General features: G+C 44.9%; 1 long non-coding RNA gene across 1 annotated transcript; it reads right to left on the bottom strand.

Moving 5' to 3' along the window:
* Positions 1–435: 435 nt before the first annotated feature.
* On the bottom strand, positions 436–15,255 carry LOC142587102 (uncharacterized). The gene is made up of 3 exons (XR_012829359.1): positions 15,147–15,255; positions 9,830–9,931; positions 436–1,410 (listed from the first exon to the last, which is right to left on the bottom strand). It is a non-coding gene; the product is annotated as an uncharacterized LOC142587102 (long non-coding RNA).
* Positions 15,256–17,125: the final 1,870 nt, after the last annotated feature.

The raw sequence follows: 17,125 nt of genomic DNA, 5'->3' as shown, positions 1-17,125 counted from the left end.
CGTTGCAGTTTTTACGTAGCGAAAACGGCTAAGAAAGTGGGGCGGTCCCGAATATAGGCGCTTCAAAGCACCAGCTGTAGCGACAGTACGAGGAAGTGGCACGCGGCGCACGCTCCAAGCATTTGAGAGCTTACTGGCTTTCGAATGAGAGGAGTATGCGCGCGCTCGTGGCCTATTGGTTAGAGTACCGGGCTCGACGGCCCACGTTCGATTCCACCCCATCGGTCACACATTATTCTCCTTTAATGAAAGCGAGGCGAAAGAAGAACCTACCTGCCGCAAAGTGGCAGGAACGAGGTTGGAACGCATCGCAATAAATTTTTGGAATGGCTTCATATGCGAGTCCTAATTATTGTGTACGGGACTCAAACGCTATACAACAAAAAACAACTAGAGAAATCAACACAAATCACCCAATAAATTGTTTATTGAGAACACAGAATGGTAATATTGTTGTGCAAAGGTTGGTGAGCTCAATTGCTCTTGAAAATTTGTTGAAGTCCGTTGTTTCAACAATTGCCCAAATATATATCAATGGTTAATCAACATTCATTTTTGTACGGGTTGGAGCAGCAAAACAACGAACAATGACGATACACAAGATTAATATCTAAAAGTTCGCGTATTTGAAACACAGTGTTGAAATTAGCTGTATTTTAAATTCCAGGAGATCCCTTTGTCATTGTGTTATACCTCGCTTTCTTCGTGTTGTTTATTGATGTCCATTTTTAAGCTTTTCATAACCTTCAGCAACAAGTAAAAACAGAAAGGTCGAGGGAATCACGCCTGTGATTCTGTCATCTCTGCGACGGCAGAGTTTCCTAGAAGTGAACGAAACTGTTGTGTTTCCACTCTTGCTTCATCCATACACTACGGGTGGATGTCCAAGGAGACAGCCCAAAACCAACACCGTGCGCCAGTCATCTGTGACAGCACGACGATGTAAGCAGTGGCTCTGCTGGTACTAAAGTGCTTGAAGCGTCTGTGCCATCCCGTTTGCGACAAAGGTACATCTCGCAGCTGTTTCCGCCAGGAAAATAGTGCCCATAACCTGTTGTTCGCCTTGTGAAGCGGTTGCCGGACGAAACTGACAAAACACATACATTTGAACGCGGATATTTTAGAGACACCTCGCGTCTCAGAAGACTTGCGATGTCGTCGGCAAGTCGGAAAGTGTTCCTAATGCTTTGTGGCTTTAATTGTTATACGCAAATTTTCGAAGAATGTATCTTACAGTGTTATGATCAGTGCATGTTTAGTGAAAGTGTTGGATACATAAAGCGCTGACGAATTCATAGGGAACTTTATATTTCTGAAATACTTAGAAGGCACAAATTTCACATATATTCAGTCGCTGCAGCTTCCAATATGACACCCCTGGTAGCTGTCAACGCTTTCCTGGCGCTGGCTCTGCATGAAAAAAAATGTGCACAAAGATATTTTTATAAACTGAGCATAAACTTTGCCTCTTGTAATGCATTCTTAATTACTGCGGTCCAAAATGTGTACCAAGAGAGTGGTATACTTTTCCGAACGAATGCTATTTATAGTTCTCACTGTAGGACTGCAGTTTCTTCCTTACCTTTGAATGTGCGTTAATTTGACTGCACAGACTATGCTTTATGTTATGTGACCCCTATAATATCGGATTGGAAGCTCCCAACACTGCCAGGTGCCAGATATTATACTAAGTTGAACATTGAAGACGTGTGAAGGAAGGCACTGGAATTTTTCTGTATAGTATACAGTAGTATACAGCTTCTTGTTTTGTTTATTATATGCATTCAACGGTATTTATCACAACATCTTACCGGAGTTAAGTTTATAGCATTAGTGCCATGCCAGTCTAATTCTAAGCACTCGTTTTGCTTGTATCCAATGTGCATCAATACACACAAATGCTACACGCAAATGTGGGTCGAACGTGATAAGCTGGTGTTTTACGGTCCGGAAGATGGCGTCCTGCAGAGGTCCTCATTGATATTGAGCTCCTTTCTTCATTAGACGTGTGAGTGGATCAGTTATAAACGCAAAGCTGGGGAGAAACTTGCACTAATACGACGCAATTCCAAGTAGTACATTCACCTTCTTAACACAGGTAGGCACGGGATAGTTCCTTACGGCTGCAATTGTTTCAGGAAGGGGCTGGACACCGTCCTAAGGTATGGTGTAACCGAGGTATGATATAGCAGTGAATCAAATTTGTCACTTTTCATGGTTCAATAGGAATATGGCGTCGCGAAACTACTCGAGTACTTTGTCGAGGTTGTTCAGATGTGCTCCTGTAGCACCGACAACCACGATGTCATCGAGGTACACAACGTAGGTGCGATATTTCAGCAGACCCGCTACTGCATGCATAGCGCGCTGGAACGCATTTGGGGCTGTGCGCAGACCGAAAGGCATTCGGTTGAACTCATACAAGCCAGACGGTGTACGACAAGCTGTCTTTCACTTATCCCCCTCAGCCACATTGATTTGTCAATACCCCGCCGTTAAATACAAAGTATCTTGAATTTTGTACGGTGTAAATGACATCGTCAGTGTTTGGCACGGAAATGAATTGGGCATGGTGGGCTTACTTATCTCCCAATGGTTCACGCGAAATCGCAGACTGCCATCTTTCTTTCGGACTAAAACGACGGCTACCACAGTCGGGCTAGAAGAGGGTGAGATACTGTCACGCTCTTTTACGTAAAGCTGCGAAACTACGCGCGCTCACTCACATGTATTTTGTAGCCGCACACAACACACAAGGATATCGATGAAATGCGCACGCATGCGACACCTTTGTGCCCACTGTGACATTGCGAACAGTCTGTCCTTAATGAGCGAAAACAAGGACCCGCGAGTCTTTATAAACGCTGTTTACTCTTTACTGTGTGTTCGTCCACATTTAGACTGCGTCACACATGGCGTCCTTACACATGATTGAACGATTGTACAAGATGTGATATTTTACGATTATGGCTTGACGCATCTCGGAGTCTGGCTTCAGACTCAAGGACATTCTCTAGCGTAGGCCACCGGTGCGTCTCGAAACTGGCACTTGACCTACACTAAAGGGCGTCACAAGGAGGCTGGGAGGGCCCACGCCTGCATAGAACTATTGACGAATTTTTACGACGGAAGTTACTGGCTTTAATATGAATACCAGGTCAGGACGTTGGAGGATTAATAAACGAGGTTTATCCACAGAGGGGGGCGGGGGGGAAGGCAAGCCTATTTGCGGGAAAAACGCATACCTTTACAGGGCGAGGCACGGATAGTATGAACAACAAGACTGAATCGTTGTTGAAGAGCACACTCCGTACACTCAAGTTGACTCTTAAAACCCTCCGTGTTCTCTAAATGGGTCACTAGGAAAATGGGCAATGTTCTAGTCAACCAACTCGATGGTTCGTACGGCGCAGTACACCGTCACGGAGCAGGATAAGGTTGACAAAGAGCTCATCCGCCGCCTCCAAGCTGATCTTGGAAAGGGGGAAGCAAGCAAACCAGACCCAGTGAATCAGTGACGACCGTGGAGAGGTCAATGGCCCAAGCTCTCCAGAAGATTAAAGCTTCGCCAGGTCTCGGTGCCTTTCGCGAAGGTCTGGGAAACGCTTCGTCGTCTCATTCCCACACCGAATTTTAGTGATTTGTGGTCACTCAATAATGCACCTCGGGGTAGGAATTCCGAATCCGTGAGCATTTCAGTATCCTCTTTGACTCGGTGGAACGTTGTTTCACATCGGTAATATAATGACTCCGGCCCCCGCACTTAAATGAATGTGCTAAAACGTAAAAATGTGCACCATATTTAAAGGTATGCCACTACAATGAATATTCGCTTATTTAAACTAAATGAGAGTGCCGTTGATTGTGGCTATATGGCACGCTATACCAATCGACTAGCCTCGTTTTTGGATAACTCGTAGGAACTTTTCGCTTTGTAATACTAGTTTTCTTCACAGAGTAGCTGTGTTTTCGTTCGAGGCCGCCTAAACTACCAAACAAGGAGTAACGCTTCTTTATGACGAAACAGCGGTTTTTTTTTTTCGTGGCCAAGAAGTGGCGCGGCTAGCTGCGTAAAGCGTACCGATGCATCCAATCCTAATTTCTGCAAATAAACCGTAGGATACCTTCGTGTTTTGTACAAGCAGTTTGATTTTATGTTATAGTCTGGAGAAGCTAACGTTTAGGATTCGGCAATTTTAGAATTCTAGAGCAGTGTTAGTGCTTTAAACAAGAAAATTCGCGCCAATGATAATGTGGCTGTCCAAACGCAAAAACAAAGCCGCAATTGAGTGCAAGTCAAAACGTCGTTGCGTAAGCCAAAGGAAGCATAGGCTAACTGTAGCCTTCCGATTAGTCCGCGACAAAGATGGCTGTTTCACTATTTGTTTTGCCTAAATGTCCTGCTCAAGACATTGGCGTATGTTTGCATGTGTTGCCTTGGATGTAAACACTGTCAACAGGCGTCCTGGCTTAATTGATAAAACGCCCAGAGAGTAGAGCACCACAGCGAGAGGTCACACAGCCGAGGAAATACAGGCACAAGGCTTGTAACAACTCGTTGTCGTCATGTTTTTTGAAGCAGTGCATGATGCTCGTTCTTCTCCAGTAGAATTATTCCCCTGGAGAAGAAGAGCCGTCCCGGCGACCTACGTAAACAGCGCAGGTGGATCAAAGTAATGCTTTAGGTGCTGAACGCTCACAATTTCGCGTCCTCGGCAGCACTTATCCGAAGGTTCCTCAAGGGGTTCTACCTAATAGTTCACTGGAGACGTTTGATTGACGACAAGGTAGGGACCCTGGTACTTGGAAACGACTTTGGGTGAAATTGCAGGACTGGTAGTGGGTACCCAAAGCCAGACTAGTGAGTCGGGGGCATCTGGTGCAGGAGAGACGGGAATATTCCCAAGGTGCTTCTGTCGCTGCTTATCGTCCGCAGCAAATGTGTGGGCGAGCTTTCGGCACTCTTCCGCGAGTACAGCAGCTTTGGACAGCGTAGTAGTCTTCGTTGTGTCAGGGCGATACGGAAGGTTGATATCCATTGGGCAGGAATACTCGCGTCGGTAAAGAAGAAGGAACGGGGAAGATCTTGTAGTGGTCTGTGTAGCGGTCTATGTAATGGTCTGTGTAGCGGTAGAACTCAGTCAAAACTGCTCTGGTCAGATGCGACGTACGTGGCTAACATCACGCCAAGAACGGGCTTAAAGTGCTCAGTTATCCTATTAATTTGCGGGTGGTATGAAATAGTGGTATGGTGAACTACGTGGCGTTCCTTGAGTAAGGCTTTTATAACGTCAGAAAAAAAGAAACAGCCTCTGTCGCTAAACAATTGTATACAAAGGCGAAGTATGATGTTGCTCTGTAGCAATCAAGCAAGATCACTCCTTGGGCTGAGGCGAAGCTTCCGCGTAGCGCCTAGGATGGTATATCGCCACAATTTACCATCGGTTGCCGTCTGAAGTACTCGGAAGGGGCCCATAAAGAACAACTCCTGTGCTGTCAAAGGCATATCCTGGGCAACAGAACGGTTGCAGTGGAGCAACTGAGGGGTGAGGAGTATTCTTTCGGCGTTGGCAAGGGAGGCAGGAACGGACATATTGGCAGACGAATCGGTACCTCCCGCGCAAGTAATAAAGGAGTTGCAGGCGCGTGTATGCTTTTAGTACTCGTGCATGTGCACATTGCGGGTCATCGTGAAACGCTGCTGATATGTCCGAACGCAGGTGCGAGGCACTACGAGTAACCATTTTCGGCCGTCTGAGAAGTACTTATGCCGGTATAGCAGCACGTCACGAACTGTGAAGTGATGCGCTTGGCGACGTAATTCACTGCGAGGAAAAGGAGCTGATTCGTATGACAGAAGAGCCAGCATAACAACAATCCCATAGGTCATTCTGCTGCTCCGAAAGCATGTCTGTCATAGTGAGGGACGACTTGCCTATTCGTACTTTCTGATAATTTAGCTGGCCTGACAGTGGGGAGCGAGACGAGACATCTTCGTCCCCATGCTTATAGCCAGAACAGTACAGCACTCGAATATCGTACTCTTGGAAGTGGAGCGCACACCGAAGGAGGCGACTTGAAAGATCTTTCAAGCACGACAGCCACCAGAATACATGGTGGTCAATTATGACGTCGAACGGGCGGCCGTAGAGGTAAGGATGAAATTTAGTTATGACCAAAATGATAGCCAAGCATTCTTGTTCTTTACCAAAATGGTCTGCTTCCGTTTTCTTTAGTGCGCAGGTAGCGAAAGCAACGACGTATTCATCGAAGCCAGTCTTTCCTTGTGCAAGAACTGCTGCAATGCCCACGCCACTGGAATCTGTGCGTATTGATGTCGGTGCACTTCAGTTAAAATGCCAGAGTACGGGGAGGGGTGGGTGAAGTTAGAAAAGAACGCAGCGCCGTGAATGCCACATCGCCAGCTGGAGGCCAGGCCGAGTGGTTATGATTTCTAGCGATAAGCTACGTCAAAGACGCTATTATTGTGGCGCAGTTGTAGATTGAACGACGAAAGTATGAACATAGTCCGCTAAAGCTGCGGAGCTCTTATGTGGTCTTTGGTGGTGAGAATTTGGCAATGGCCAGGAGTTTGGTTCGATCGGGGAGCACACTATCTTTCGAAACGTCGTCGCCAAGAATGACTAGCTGGTGGGAGGCAAAGCGACACTTCTTTAAGTTGAGCTGTAGTCCAGCATAGGCAAGGCAAGTGAGCACGCGTTTGAGTCGGAGCAGGTGGGATGAAAAGTTCGGGGAAAAGATTATAATGTCATCGAGATAACAAAGACATGTCGGCCATTTGAGGCCCTGGAGGATCTTAGCCATCTTGCTTTCAAACGTGGAGGCGGGTTGCACAAGCCAAAGGACATCGCGGTAAATTCGTAAGCCGTGAAGCGTAACGAATGCAGTTTTGGGACGGTTTGCTTGAGCTACGTGCACTTCTCAATAACCGGATCGTAAGTCTGAGGACGAAAAGAATTCAGCGTCTTGGACGCCATCCAGTGTGTCATCGATAGGGAGAAGAGGATGGACATCTTTCCGAGTTATCTTGTTGAGTCGTCGATAGTCGATACAAAAGCGAATTGCCCCCTTTTTTTGCCAGCTCTACCGGATAGGCACAGGGACTCTGTGGTTGCTCTATCACGTCGTGTTGGAGCATGTATCCTACGTGCTGACTGATGACACGGCGCTCCGTCGTGGACAAATGGTATGGACGCTGGCGTGGTTGTGCTTGGCCACCGGTGTCGATATGATGAATGACTTTGGGGGTACTTCTTAAAAGGTTACTCTTGGGGGTCGAAAGAAGTTTGGAATCAGTTAAGGAGCTCGACGATCTGCGTGCACTGATCAATAGAAGGCGCAAACGTTCTGTCAGATGTAGGCACAAATGCAGAGACGGGAAGAGCCATGGCGTCAACCTGAAGACGAGTCGAGTCATCAGGCACATCGTAGAGAGAGGTCGTGTCGAATTAGTCAGCAAGACCGAGGTATTCGTCATGATGTAAGGTTGGTTCACATGAAAACGGATTCAAAACGTCTTGAGCCCTGGCGAAAGGGAAGAGGCGCAAAGACAAGAAGGAAGGGATGTCTGCGTGCAACAAGTTTAGGCGGTGTGACGAGTACGTTGGCATCGTAGAAAGTAGCGAAGGAAATGGGCAGAAGGGCAGAAGAGAAAAGAGGGTTATCAGTAACGGTCACGACGAACACTCGAGCCGAAGATAGAGGCCAATCTTCCGAGAGACTGCTGCAAAATGGGATCAGGCAAGTTATGCATGGGCAAAATAAATAAATGCGTGATGAGATGAGAGTAAGCCCCTTCCTACAGGAAGTCCGATCCATAAAAGCCGCGGGGAAGAACAACAAACTCAATTTGGTGTAAACCCTCTTGTACGGCGACATGGACGGTGCTTCAGTGGACGACATGGCGACATAGACGGTGAGCTGAGCCTCAATTGACTCAGCGCTTGCTGTACGTGGAAAAATGGTCGAAAACGGCTTAGCGACTTTGGTCGGCAATTAAAGTTGGTCGACAATCACGTACACTGCGGCGACCATGTAGACAAGTGCGTGAACAGCGATACCTTCGGCATAAACTGCGATGATGTTCGCACGGAGTAAACGAGGGCTTGAGGAGTTTGAAGAGATCGCAGTGCTTGCCTCGTGAACTGCGTCTTTAGTTTCGCCCCACAGCTTGAGGGCAGCAGACGACGGGGGACAGTGAACGTCGACGGGAAATGGAGCCCGAACACTGTTGAAGCTTTGGGGAACAGGAGACGAGAGAGCCAAATGCGGAACTGGTGAAGCATAGCGGGACTTGGAGTAAGGAGCATTGCCTGGCAGTCTCGCAGTATCGGGAGGATACCAGCCCCGCCGGCGGCAGAACCGTGCCACGTGACCAGGAAAGCCACACGCGAAGCACTTCGGCTGGTTGTCTTTGGTACGCCACGGATAGCAAACAGGGCGCCTTGGTTGGGGTGCACAACGCTAAGCCGAGCCTAAGGGGTGCGTAGGCGCGCAAAAGCCGCTTTTGGGCAAGCAGCTCGCAGCTGCACAATGCGAGGCGTAGAAGCCGCTTATGGACGTGTAGTGCGCAACTGCAGGTGGAGGTCTTGGACTGGTGACGACGGCATGTGAGCGGAACCAGCGCTGGAGGTGCCTGATTAGTGAGAGATAGTGTGTCGTTGTCGTGTTGATGTATGACCCATCGGAATTCCGGGGTCAAGAGCACTGAGACGACTGCGTAAAAGAGAGCAATGACAGTTAGCGCGCGACTTCTTCGCGAACGAGTTTTTTATATGGTTGAGGAAGAGGGAGTAGGTAGGAGTAGCACTGGAACTGTCGCTTATGATCAAAATCGTGTCTTCCGGCGAGACTGTTCAGCGCGTAGGAAGGCGTTCTTTGCAGAGCTCGTCGTATCTTTGGCACAGGGTAATGACCTCGTCAAACTGTTTAGGATTTTTCGCTAAAAACATTTGGAAGACGTCATCCTCTATGCCCTTCATGACATTATTCATGACAAGTCGAGAATAATTGGCCGGCAAAGGTCAACTACGTCTTCGATGTAGCTGGTGAAGTTTTCACCCTTTTTCTCAGCGCTACCGCGCAAGCGTTATTCCGCGCGAAGCTTGCACAGAGCAAGGCAACCGAAGACTTCCCTACAACAATTCGTCAATGCTGTCCAGGTCGAAAGGTTGCAATTATGGTTTCGGAACCAGAGATTAACGACTCCAGAAAGATAGCAAATGACGTTAGTCAGTTTATCTGTGTCTTACGATTTCTTCTGTGCTCTTACGCGGTCGTATGACGAGAGCCAAACCTCCACATCATGGTCGCCGCTGCCGCTGAGGACTGTGGGATCTCATTGGCGTAGAGCACCGAAGCAGATGACAGGTGATGCCTGGGGATGTTCGGGCTGCTCAGTGTCCTAAAGCATGTGAGAAACGATAAGGGGCGTCCGGCTGCGGAGTTACATGATTGTAAAGGGCCCAGCACGTTCACCAAATGTCTAGAGGCATTCTGGTTTAATTGATGAAATCCTGAGAGAGAAGAGCACCGCAGCGACAGGTCACACAGCTAAGGCAACACAGGCACAAAGCTTCGCACAAATCGTTTTCGTCGTCTTTCACCGAACAGTGCATGCTGCTCGTTCTTCTCCAATGCAACAGAAATACAATGGAGACAAAAGATGCCATCATTGAATATCAACATTCATGTAACATATTAATAGAAAATTCGATATTGTAATTTTATACCTTTGAAGGTAAACTTAATAGGGCTTGCTATTATTAAAGCGACTTGTGATGCGTTTAGTAAATGTAATTCCACTCACCGCAGTCACAAATGCACTCCTTGGGGGTATCTGCGCATGTAAGTCCTCTGGGTGGCTTACAAGCCCCAACCCACGCTTTGTCGCAGTCCTCGCCTACATTCGCTATTGCGGCCAAAAAAATAAATGAAAAAATAAATCAAGGTGTCGTCACGTTGTAGCGATGTTGATGATCGACGCATGGACAAAACTGTGAGTAACGAATATAACTGCTTAATGGGTGAACAAGCACCAGCAAAATAAGTAACAATGAAGTGCACCGCTACCAGTGAGCAAAGACGGCGATCGTGAACAATCATATCTTCCGGGTCAAGCGCATCGGCCATTTGTACTTGACTCATTAAACTTTCATGTATAATCGCTGGTTTACGCGCGCCTTCCTGAATATATGGCATTGTTCGCTTCGCGCTTCGCACACTTTTCAGTTTGCACACATTTTTCTTTAAGAGGAATCTTTATCTAGGCGGCTCCTATCTAAGTACGTGTAAAAGGAGAATTCCTTTTTTTATTTCGCAACCACTGCACCAAATTTGACGAGGTTTGTTGCATTTAAAGAAAAAACTGAAGATCTAGTCACAGTTGATGCCGAATTTTTCGATTAAATTCTAATTTTTTATGGAACATTGGCAAAAATTGAAAATATCCGGAAAACAAACCTATAAGGTTTACAACTCATAACTTAGCAATAAAAACCTATATCAAAATTCCGTGGATCGCGTCTAATAGTACATTGAGAGCGCTCAAAATGGATTTGTCACACATGGCTCTCAAAACAGGTAGTAATATGCAAATGCAGCTTCTGCAGAACCCTTGTACACAACGTATTTACATCATGTAAGCTATGAATTGACATAACGAATTTGTCCGCTTTAAATGGTGTAGTGGATGCTGTTTACACAACCGCGATATAAGTTCTTGATGCAGAGCTAATAATGTATAATCTTTGCACTTCTGCTTTTTTTCCAACTTTCGAATTCTTGAAAATTCTTTAAAAACATTCAGGCCCTAAATCAATATTCCGCTTCCAACAGTGACTACAATTTACCTTTCTCCCTCAATTTCAATAAACTTCAATATAATTGGTCCAGGGGTTAACTCATAAAAGCGTTTTTGCGTTTTACGCGTATTTAAGTAGGCCGCGTCGGAGTTGGGCCCGAGCTAAAGCTTCCTCTTAAAATTAGGGCGTGAGACTAGGAACTGCGCAGCACCATCGGTCTTGATAAGTTACCTAAAAGTATTGTAAAAATTGAATGAATGGCGTTAGTTGTCTTTTCTTAGTGCTAATATCATTAGGTTGACGCTCGATTATTATTTCGGAGGTAAGTATATCTGCTTCCCAAGCAAACGCTTTTCGTAATTCGAGATTTGTTTATTCTTGAACGTTCTAACCGCGTTGTACATTCTGTTAACTCTCATGCTAACGGAAGCTTTAAGGCGTTTTTTCTAGATGTGGGAGATCTATATAATTTCCTGCCACATGACACATTTTTATGCAGTATTGAGGAATCTTTAAATGAATTCGGGCTGACAACTTTTCGTGTGACACAGGCGTTCCCGTTAAAGGTTTTTGAAACTATTTTGTTTTTACTTTGACGTTTACTCAAGGCAACAACATTCCTCTTTTAAAAAAATTTCCTGTAAAGGCTGCTGTCTGGATCCAATTTTAAGCGGTTTGTCATAGCCAAGATTGACCGACGTATCTCCCAGCACCCTGAGGAACATAATAGGATCATAGATCATTTTCGGTAGGCTGAGAATTTACTCTGTCCAGGAATTGTACATTTGAGTATGTCCAACATTGGTGCGATGGCATCGTATAGATTATACGAATTTGTCCTTTTCCCAACGTATTGAGTGTTGAAGTGCAAGTAGAGCGAATAATTAGGTCATTAGATGTTAAATTTGCGTTTGCTGATCCCTCTACTTGTTTGTGCCATGCACCTAGAGCAAATAATGCATTTCTCGCATTCCGGCATTCAATTATTTAGCAAACAGCATGATTAGCGGGTCCCGTTATAGGCGCTACGTGTTCGTACCAACAAGCCCGGCGCGCCACTATTCTGTCGGAAATTCAAAGCTAGTTATAAGGCTAATTCCAGAGATGTGCTTGAATAATGCACTTAATAAGTGCTGTCAACGTTTATTGGAGGCAAGTTTCAATAAACAAGCTTCACGGTTCCTAAAACCTGGCTATCTACCCGACTTCATGCTTTCTGTAGCAGAAGGGTTACTCCTATGTGTACGTGCCAGTAATAGTGTGCCTAACGTAGAAGCTTGCCCTACTACAGGAAATAGCTGCAATGTAGCAGCTATTCCCTACATCTACCAGGTATATCAGTACATGAACTAGCTCGCAGAATGTGCAACTCTCGCAGAAACATATGATAGCCACTTGTAAAAAAAGCAGGAAAAATTCTTGGAATTGGAAACGTTAATGATGAATCGTAGTCAGCTATGGTGTAACCTATTTTACGTTAGACAAACATAGCGGTCCACAAATAAAAGGCTAAAACAGCATAGTGATAAAGTTAATGTAAGGCCACTTGATGTTCTTCTCGCACTACATTGTCAGAGATGTCGGTGCCAACACCTTTTCTATAAAACAGTTACGGTAGTCACAAAAAATTGACGTCACCTGCCTAATAACTGAAGCCGAAAGGAATTAACTATTTCCGTGACCCGTTTCACTAAAGTAGCGCTTCTGTAAGCTTGACTAAAGAGTTTCATTTTCTCTGCATGCCAAGACATTATGTCTCTTCTGAATTGTTTTGGGTGCTATGTTCTGTTCCTTTTTAGTTTTAAATGCGTAGGCCTTTCTATGCCTACCCAACGAGAAAACTTGTCTGTCCGTCGCGTAAACCAAATGGTTAGCAAAAAAAAATAATGCATAAAAATTGGATCAATTCGAAAAGGAAAACGTCGTCGCTTCATAGTTGCGAACCTACGATCCCAGGTCAGATGACGAATATCTTACCCACAGGGTTAACACTCACTCTTGCAGAAGGTGAATATATGTCAACCATACGAATGCTTTCTACCGGCGGTACAAACGAACGTCAAAGGAGAACAGCTTCTATAGAAACTTTCTTCAAATATTTTAATCGTGCGATAAAAGATTTCTCTAGGACTACATGAAAACACGACTTGGGCCGTTGTAGACAATAGAAAAATTTCGGTTTTGCAAAAATCCACTGCTGACGGTGTGCCAAACAAATTTTTGCAGCGATACTCTGAATGGAACGCCCGGTACTTGGCAGTTATATTTAACAAATCTCTTGAGATGTCGACAGTTCCTCGTGTTTGCAAACAAGCTAACATTGTTCCCTTCTTCATATCTGGCGCAAACAGCTAATCATTAACTACAGGCCTATATCGTTGCTGCCCACGTGTTGCAAACTACTCGAGCACATCGTCCATCAGCACATCATTCAATATTTAACGGCAAATAACTTCCTGTCTCCACAGCAGCATGGCTTTCGAGCAGGACTTTCTACAACAACGCAGTTATTGGAATTCACACATGACATAGCCACATCTGCGGTCACACATCGCTGACCGCGGTCAAATAACCGCGGTCAGCTTGATGCCTTCTTTATCGACTACTCTAAGGAATTTGACACGGTAAGCCATAAAAAATTGCTTCTAAAACTTGCTGCAATCTTTCCTGGTAATAAACTAATTGATTGGATATCCGATTACCTGCACCTCCGATTCCAATCGGTCACTTTTTTTTACAAAACCTCTTCTATAGCTCAGGTCATGTCAGGGGGGCCGCAGGGCTCAGTTCTCGGGCCACTCCTATTCATCATATATGTTAACAACATTATTGAAGTAGCCAGAAACATACAAGTGAAATACGTATTTATGCAGATGATTGCGTGATCTATTCTAACATTTGTACTCTTCGTGATCAAGTGCTTAATAACGTATTTTCATCCTTTTCAGACTGGAGCAAGACATGGCAGATGAGCATTAACTTCAGCAAGACTGTGGCAATGTCTTTTACTAATGAGAAACAGCCCCTAAAATTTACGTAGAGCAAACAAGGATACAGTATTAACGAAGTTAACGAGTTCAAATACCTTGGACTTACTATCACAAGTAACCTTAGTTGGCAAAATCACATCAATATAGTCTGCCCTAAAGCGATGCGAAAACTAGGGTGCCTAAAACGAATTTTAAAACACGGCACTAAAGAGTGCAAGCTTATGGCCTATAAATCACTAATTAGACCTGTTTTAGAGTATGCTTCTGTAGTGTGGATCGTAAACAGGATATTTTCAAATTAGAATCCATACAGAAAAAAGCTGTTAGATTTATTTATGGCCATTACGACCGTATGTTTTCACCGTCATCCCACGCACACGCATTATCACTGGACGCATTGTCGTTTCGTCGCACGTGTGACCACCTGATCGTGCTGCACAAATTGTACACGGATCGTCTAACATTGAAGCGGCTATCTCTCTAACAACACCTACTGCGTGAGTAACCCGACGTACTCACCCATTAAACATAGATCCCTTCTTTCCAAAACATAGATTGCTACAAGTTTCCTTTTTTTTCCACGCACTCTTGAATTATGGAATAACTTGGATGGTTCTCTGCGTTCATTGCCGACTAATCAATTTCAGAAAGAACTGGCAAACCATGTTCGTTGGCATGTTATGTTCATAAGTTTTGTAACCCACCTCTGCTATGTCTCTAAATGAGATAGCAGTATCTGTAAATAAAAAAAATGAGAGCCAAACACGCCACATCCACGAAACGTTCCCGTGGTCACGTGATGTGCCTTCCGTTAGGGCATTCCTTCACCGACGTAAATGCCACCGATCTCTTGGGTCTCAAGCGCTGCTCGTCGCGCAACACAGACACATAACCAGTCAACGAGTTCATAAGGATAATAAGGAATGATGATGGCTAATATATGTGTGTCATCACGGTTGATAATACTTTGACGCACATGGATCACCTGCGCAAGAGCCGCAAGGGCTTATACTGGCCGGAACAATTCAGATAAGTTGATAAGGAGGGATAAGAGTTGATAAGGGTCGGATCAAGTCCGATAAGGTTAATAAACACTTGTTCAGCATTTACTTCCATATGCTACTATATTGATGCCTAAGAGAGTGTAACTGGCATGTTGCTTCCGAAGAACCATTTTCTTAGAATTTGGAGAGTACGCGCCGACTACGCTGTCCGCGACAGACGATATATGCGGTGTGAGAGCGCGTTGAATACAGCATATTTATGAAAAACTCATCTACGATGACACAAGAATCGCTCTCATTTTGTATTATGAAATGTAGAGTAGGCTTACTGCAGGTTTTGTAGGATTGGTTGCCAATGTAGAGGCAGTTTTGCCTTCTCCCTGGTGGACATCTGAGCCCAGTGCATTGTAGATACCCTGTGGATGCAGGTAAGTGCAATAATATATGTCATGAGAAGTCATGTTCTTGGAACTAAAATAAATAACAAGTTTAACTCCTGCCATTTAAAGCTATACATAGCTTGTACACAAGGAAAGGCTTAAAACTGGTACATAATAAAAGCAGACAGCCAATTATGTTTTACTACACGACACGCTCGGCAAGGTACGCTGCAGTGACCATAGGATGATAAGAACTCGAATTAGCCTAGACTTGATGAGGGAACGGAAGAAACTGGTACACAAGAAGCCAATCAATGAGTTAGCGGTAAGAGGGAAACTAGAGGAATTCCGGATCAAGCTACAGAACAGGTATTCGGCTTTAACTCAAGAAGAGGATCTTAGCGTTGAAACAATGAACGACAATCTCATGGGCATCATTAAGGAGTGCGCAATAGAAGTCGGTGGTAACGCCGTTAGACAGGAAACCAGTAAGCTATGGCGGGAGACGAAAGATCTGATCAAGAAACGCCAATGTATGAAAGTCTCTAAGCCTACAGCTAGAATAGAACTGGCAGAACTTTCGAAGTTAATCAACAAGCGTAAGATAGCGGACATCAGGAACTATAAACAGGCTCTCAGGAACGGAGGAAGCCTAAAAACAGTGAAGAAGAAACTAGGAATAGGCAAGAATCAAATGTGTGCGTTAAGAGACAAAGCCGGCAATATCGTTACTAATATGGATGAGATAGTTCAAGTGGCTGAGGAGTTCTATAGAGATTTATACAGTACCAGTGGCACCCACGACGATAGTGGAAGAGAGAATAGCCTAGAGGAATTCCAAATCCCACAGGTAACGCCAGAAGAAGTAAAGAAAGCCTTAGGAGCTATGCAAAGGGGGAAGGCAGCTGGGGAGCATCAGGTAACAGCAGATCTGTCGAAGGATGGTGGTCAGATTGTACTAGAGAAACTGGCCACCCTGTATACGCAATGCCTCATAACCTCGAGCGTGCCGGAGTCTTGGAAGAACGCTAACATAATCCTAATCCATAAGAAAGGGGACGCCAAAGACTTGAAAAATTATAGACCAATCAGCTTACTGTCCGTTGCCTACAAAGTATTTACTAAGGTAATCGCAAATAGGATCAGGAACGCCTTAGACTTCTGTCAACCAAAGGACCAGACAGGATTCCGTGAAGGCTACTCAACAATAGACCATATTAACACTATCAATCAAGTGATACAGAAATGTGCAGAATATAACCAACCCTTATATATAGCTTTCGTTGATTACGAGAAAGCGTTTGATTCAGTCGAAACCTCAGCAGTCATGGAGGCATTACGGAATCAGGGTGTAGATGAGCGATATGTAAAAATACTGGAAGATATCTATAGCGGTTCAACAGCCACCATAATCCTCCACAAAGAAAGCAACAAAATCTCAATAAAGAAAGGCGTCAGGCAGGGAGATACGATCTCTCCAATGCTATTCACAGCGTGTTTACAGGAGGTATTCGGAGACCTGGATTGGGAAGAAATGGGGATAAAAATTAATGGAGAATACCTTAGTAACTTGCGATTCGCTGATGATATTGCCTCGCTTAGTAACTCAGGAGACCAACTGCAATGCATGCTCAGTGACCTGAAGAGGCAAAGCAGAAGGGTGGGTCTGAAAATTAATCTGCAGAAAACTAAATTAATGTTTAACAGTCTCGGAAGAGAACAGCAGTTTACGATAGGTAGCGAGGCACTGGAAATGGTAAGGGAATACATCTACTTAGGGCATATAGTGACCACGGATCCGGATCATGAGACTGAAATAACCGGAAGAATAAGAATGGGCTGGGGTGCGTTTGGCAGGCATTCTCAAATCATGAACAGCAGGTTGCCACTATCCCTCAAAAGGAAAGTGTATAACAGCTGTGTGTTAC

Source organism: Dermacentor variabilis, chromosome 7, assembly GCF_050947875.1.
Source record: "Dermacentor variabilis isolate Ectoservices chromosome 7, ASM5094787v1, whole genome shotgun sequence".
Lineage (NCBI taxonomy): Eukaryota > Metazoa > Arthropoda > Arachnida > Ixodida > Ixodidae > Dermacentor > Dermacentor variabilis.
The sequence above is the reverse complement of the archived record's forward strand: the minus strand, read 5'-3'. Positions and strand labels throughout refer to the sequence as shown.